Raw genomic sequence first — 6,356 nt, forward strand, 5'->3', positions numbered from 1 at the left:
GGCCTGGTGTTGCCCACCCCTGGTCTACAGGGTTTTTTTCCCCCTCACCATCTGTGAGAAATACAGATTCTTTAACCTCCTAGGACCTGGCATCCACATATGTGGACATCACATTTTGGGTTATTTAGACCAAAATACTAAATCTTGCTCTACAGGGGCCTAATATCCACTTACGAGGACACTCTACTGCTACTGTTCTATTGAAATTTGTATCGAAAATGAATATCCTCATATATGGCTCTGATTTTTCTTAGAAACAAAATTTAGGTTAAAAAAAATCAGGTATTTTTTTGTTTTTACATTCATCAGGTCCCAATCAGACCAAATATCAAAGAGAACTTAATAATGCAGCCCTATTTCTGGATATCTTTTTCCCTCTTGGTTGCAAACGCCACCAAGACTGCAGCTGGAAGGAATAAAAACTAAAACTGTCCTTATGCAGGGGGCATGCTGGTTAACACCGTTACCTCGCAGCAGGTCCTGAGTCTGCATGGGTTCTCACCAGGTAATCCCGCTTCCTTGCAGGGACTACAGCTCCCCTGCTACCCTGAAGTGGATAAGTGCAAGCAAACGGATGGAAGGATGAACTGTCTTTATGCACATTAACTAAACATTAAAAGGATAACACTTGTAATCTATGTGGTTCTCCAGTTTCTTACTGATAAAGCTGTGACGGTGATGTCAAATAATCCTCACAGTGTAAACACCCTGTCCTTCCTTGCTTCAAATACTGCTGTTTGTGATTGGTCAGTGTTACCCCTCTAATGAGAATGGCTTGTAATAAGACTGGGGAAATCCTGTGATTGACTTACCAAGTTTATAACCACCTTCCTGTAACCTGATGATGTTCTGGTGAGTGAAGCCAGATAACTCCAACATATCTTTGGTCTGATGAACTTCATCTGCAGGCATAGTTTCAAATAAATTAACATATGTACAGGGAATTACTGTGAGCCAGTAACTTTAGGCTTCACAAATGTCCATTTTTTTCCCTTCTCTTATTTCTGTATGATGTCATTGACAGTGAATATTACTTATGTGGTCATATCTGGCACACAGGTTCTAACCATTATGTGACGGAGAGCAAATTAGATGAAAGCTGGCTTAAAGGGAAAAGAAGTGAAGCAGATTTTTTCAGACAGAGGTTCAACTGAGGGGCATCACCAAGGCTCAGCATGATAATGCTCAGCAACAGTAAAAATGCACAGTTGTAAAGGAGTATAATAGATCCCTTTACCCACAGCCACCCTGGGGCGCCTCTGTCAGTGGTGCGGTGGTCAGAGAGCCCGGTGGCGCCAGTGTCCGGCAGCCTTGCCTCTGTCAGTGCGCCCCAGGGTGGCTGTGGCTACAATGTAGCTGCCATCACCAGTGTGTGAATGTGTGTGTGAATGGGTGGATGACTGGATGTGTAAAGCGCTTTGGGGTCCTTAGGGACTAGTAAAGCGCTACACAAATACAGGCCATTTACCATTTTACAGTTGCGTAACCATACTTCAGCTTAAGACAGGATATTGTTAGAGTGGACCCAGAGTTGTTGGGTCCTGCATTCATATTTTTCTCGTATTTTTTACATGAGATTTCAATAAAGGCTGACGCACTCTTAAATGGCTGTTTTCCAGTTAAAGAAAGACATGAGATAATCGATACTTTTGGAGGCTGGATTCAAAAATCCAAAAACAAAGTGGGTGGATGATTTTTCTGCAGACTGAAGGAACAACACCTCTGTGTAAAGCAATGAGGAAAATTAGCTTTAAGTCATGACCTTGATTTAATTAGTTGTGTTTATTCTGCTTGATTGTTCATTCAGTTAAATAAAACGACAATGTCCTCCCAAACAAGTTACGCAATTGATCAGAGGAGGAATCCTTCAAAAAAAATTACAGTATTCAACAGTTCAACTGAAAACAGGGAACAATTTAAAGTGATTTTCTTCCCATACAAAGTTCTCAGTGACTAAGCTACAGTATATCTGAAAAACTTCATAATGGAGGTATATTAGGTCTGGCTATTCCAGAATAAATTCTAGGCTGGATTATTGTAAATCCATGTCATCGGGTTTTCCGAATAACTTCCTGAAAAACCTTCATTTGATCCAAAATACAACAGCAAGAGCATTAATAGGAGCCATAAAATCATATTTCTCCCACTTCAACTTCTTATTAGCTTCCTGTCAAATCCAGAATCAAATCCTTCTCTCTACACACAAACTCCATCAATGCCCCATCGATCTTAAATACCTCATAGTACAATGTTATCCTAACAAAAGGCATTTTGGGGTTTCAAAACTAGAATGGGAGGCGGAGCCTTCAGCTATCAGTACCCTGTCCTGGCCGCCAATCTCCCATTTTGGGTTCAGGATTAAATAAACCAGGATGACATAATTTGGTGGGTTTTTTTTTTTTTTTTATTGTGTTGAAGGTGAAAGGATGCAAGAATCTAACATAATTAATACACGTTCAGATGATCATGAAATGTTTCTTTACAAGAAATCTTGATCACATACAGTAAGTGAAAGATTAAATGGTTTTGTCACACAGACCAGAAGGGTGGCACACACTAACACACACTACCAGATAGACAGGATATGATGCAATGTGATAGAGGGTGTGACATCATTAAAGGAAGGTTTTTTTAAGCTTGTGATTTCATGCTTATACACAGCAAATCCAGCATGTCCAAATTAACACTGTCGGATTTGATTTCAACACTATTAAAGTGTCTATATGGGTCCACACCAGAGAGTGTTAATTTAACTCTTTTTGGAGAGTTGGTACATTAACTCTGATTTAGTGTTAAACACCAAATCTGTCTGGAGTTGATAATTTAACACTTGGTGTTAAGAGTTTATATATTAACTCTCAAAGAGTATTTTAGTTTAACTACGTAAGAGTTATCTTCTAATTCATTCTAAAAAGCAGGAATTTTACTGTTCTGAACTTCTAGAAATTTCTTTTGGAAATAAACATTTACTAAAAAGATGCAATGGTTTTTGAAAAAACTTTTATTCTGAACTGTGCACCACAATTTCAAAACATTTTCTGAAAGATGTAACAGTATACATGTTCTCACTTTCATTAGAATTTTGTTTATCAAAAGGTCTGACATGGTAAATGCAAATAACAGCATTCTCAACACTTATTTCTTCAATACAATATGCATGTCCTTCATTCATCACTTTGTGGAACTTCAACGCACTTCTGCTCTCCCCCATATTCCATCTTCACAAGCATATCCTGTGCAGAGATTGAATAAAAATTAGTTGACACTAATTAACGGCACAAATAATCCAGTAAACAATTGCAGCACAGTAAAAAAAAAGGAATCCTCTTTGAGCCATTACTTGTGTAAAGTATTTTCCCAAAAGACAAAGACACAGGCAACAGGTAATACTGAACTAAATGTAAAACCTCAACCTTTTTCATTTTTACCTAAACCGTGTGCACAAATCTCTGAAGGGATCTATGCTAACGTAGAATCGAGTCAGGACGTCAGCTATTGCTGTTTGCTCGTTTTTTTTTATGGGCGATCGTTTTCAGGCTTCAAGTAGCACCATTATACCAACATTTCACATTCTAGACATTGCTTTAGGTGTATTTGACCAAAAGTTTGACTGAAAATTCACATGCAAGCTTTTTTTCCAAGGCTGTGGTATTTGCCCGCAAACAATACCTTTCAGCTAGCTAAAACAGAATATTATGCTATCACCGAGTAACATGGCTAATGCCTTTCACACAGCTTTGTCTCAACTCCAAAGAGCCACAGAAGTAAAAGCTCATAATAATAATTGAAACAATCTTTGAAAAAATGACTTACCAAGCATGGCAAACAACTCAAATATGTAGAGCAAAATGTTCTGAAACGGCTTCACTTCAGCTTCGATTGGAGCCGTGCTGGGGGCGGAGTCTGTGAATGTACTCTATTGGTGTCATAGCTCCTGTAGGAGTTCAGAGTTAAGAGGTCAGGAGTTAATGTTTCCATTGTAACACCTCCAGATTTGACAGAGAAACACTCATTTTTAACACTCGATTTTAACTACTATCATTTTGCACCTCAGAGTTACATTAAAAGAATGTGATTCTACTTAGAGTAAAATTAACTCTACTTTTGCAAGGAGACTATTAACACCAAAAAATGTAACACTTTTGAATTTGCTGTGTAGTTAGGGCAGGATCAGTCGAGCGTGAAACATCACTTAGCAGAGGGTCAGACTGCTGGGGGACTTCCCACAATGCCCTGAGGTGTTTCCCCCACTGTCCTCTCTTTCACTTCTGATGTCTTTATATGCAGCTTTTGCTTTTAACTTTTTTCCTCCTGTAGTTTTGTTTTTTGTCTTCTTTCTCTATGCTTCACTTTTCTTTCTTCTTTTTCCTCTCACCCCCAGCTGGTCATGGGAGAAAGCTGACCCTGTCTGAGCCTGGTTCTGCTGGACGATTTCCCTTTTTTGTTTTCTTGTTCACAGAGGATTCTCCAGGTTCTCTCTATTACACTTTAAGATCCCCACCCTTCAATGTAGAGAGTCCAAAGATGACTGTTGTTGTAAACTGTCATTTTGAAACTCTGTTTCTGTGTTTAGTGAAGATGAAAAAAAGGCCACAATGATTGCTGATGTGGAGCATGCTCTACTTCAAAAGCCAGAAATTTTTTGTATTTATTTATTTTTTCCTAAATCATTAATTAATGACTGAAGATCCAAACTTTACTTAAATAAAAGGTCAGTGTTATTTTAAAAAAATATTTTTCTTTGTCTGAATTGAGGGATGGCGTTAGATGGTGCTTATGTTGAGCCAAATGAGAACGGTTGTCTTGACAACAGGAAATGTACAACAACAGGCCAATGTCAGGCCACCAGGCGAACATTTAGAAATTGATTAACCGTCAGCTGACCTTCTTTTCTTCATGTCTTGGTTCAATAGTTCCAAAAGTTGTGCTAATAGTTCCGACATTAAAGCTGTGCCGATATCAGAGACGTAACCTCGCTGTTGCCCAGACATCCTTATAGGACTTTCTTGAATTTCAAGAATTCATCTATATTATGGTCTTATTGATTAGAACTGTTATGACTGCTGTGTTATTTTTGTGTCATTGTGTGCAACTGCTGTGTTCCTTCCTCTATGAAGAGGTAGAATATGCTGAAATGTGGAGGTGCAGCTCAAACACGATTGGCTCGAGGCTGGTGACCACACCTTACATAAGGAGTCAAGATAGCCACGGTCTGTAGAGAGGATCATTCACTTGTTTGTTTTCCAAATCCAGTATTTTTTGTAACATCAATTATAATTGTGTGCATGGTTGAAGGAGTAAGTAGAGCTGAGATGCCTTTTGTTTTGGAAGATGGGGGGGGGAAGCTTTTGGTTAGGCTAGCTCTGTTGTCGAGGTGTTTGTTATTTTGGTCTTAGCTCAGCCTTAGTTAACTACTACTTTTGTGTTTGTAAAATTGTTGATTTGTAAACACAAATCATACTGGCCCAAAGAAGGAGACACTTCTCAAACTCCTGACCTCTTGCTCTGGAGTTTAATTCTTATCCTTCTGAGCCAACTAATCCAGACACTGAGCCCATTGCATTGCAGGTTATAAAGCTGATGTCGGGGGCAAAGAGGCAACACCTGTAATAGAATTTACAGATAAAAGTTAAATGGTTTAAAAATGTCTTCTGGCTGTTTGGAGCCTATCCCAGTGACCATAAGACAAGAGGCAGGGTACACCTTGGACAGGTCACCAGCTTGTCACGGGGCCAACACAGAGAGACAGGCAGCCTTTCACACTCACATTCACAGCTATGGGTAATTTAGAATAATTAATTAACATAACTCCACTAAATGCATGTCTTTGGACTTTGGGAAGAAGCTGGAATACCCACACAAACACAGGGAGAACATGCAAAGTCCACACAGAAAGGACATTTCCTGCTTTGTAAAAGACGATCTGATTGGACTGCTAGTGTACTTGGAAACAGCATAAATATTTATCTTTCCATGGTGCAGTTCTGCTTGCAGACGACTATTTCAACCTTTCCTCAACAATTAAGAATACAAAAAAAGTTGTAAATTACTTTCAGTAGAGACACCAACAATTGACATTATAAAAGAGTTTAGGTTTTTTAAAAAGTTAAGACAAAAAAAAAACAAACCCTGCAGAAAATCGAAATGGGGGTGTGGGTGGAAACAAGGATCCCCTGCTGCTCATGAACCCTTATTGCTCCTAGCTACGCACCTGCCTCTAAATCCAACGCACATGTGCAACACCCAGACGCAGAAACACAGACTTGTGTTAACTGTGACAATCTATTTTTGCCGCACAGACGGACGCTGACACCGATGACTCCAGGACTTTCCAGCGGGCCGGTGATTTGCTGCAA

At 39.3% G+C, this 6,356-nt stretch overlaps 1 long non-coding RNA gene across 1 annotated transcript; it reads right to left on the bottom strand.

Moving 5' to 3' along the window:
• Window positions 1-2,983: 2,983 nt before the first annotated feature.
• On the bottom strand, window positions 2,984-3,935 carry LOC145429779 (uncharacterized). The gene is made up of 2 exons (XR_013910099.1): window positions 3,814-3,935; window positions 2,984-3,233 (listed from the first exon to the last, which is right to left on the bottom strand). It is a non-coding gene; the product is annotated as an uncharacterized LOC145429779 (long non-coding RNA).
• Window positions 3,936-6,356: the final 2,421 nt, after the last annotated feature.

Source organism: Astatotilapia calliptera, chromosome 7 (assembly GCF_964374335.1).
Source record: "Astatotilapia calliptera chromosome 7, fAstCal68.1, whole genome shotgun sequence".
NCBI classification, from domain to species: domain Eukaryota; kingdom Metazoa; phylum Chordata; class Actinopteri; order Cichliformes; family Cichlidae; genus Astatotilapia; species Astatotilapia calliptera.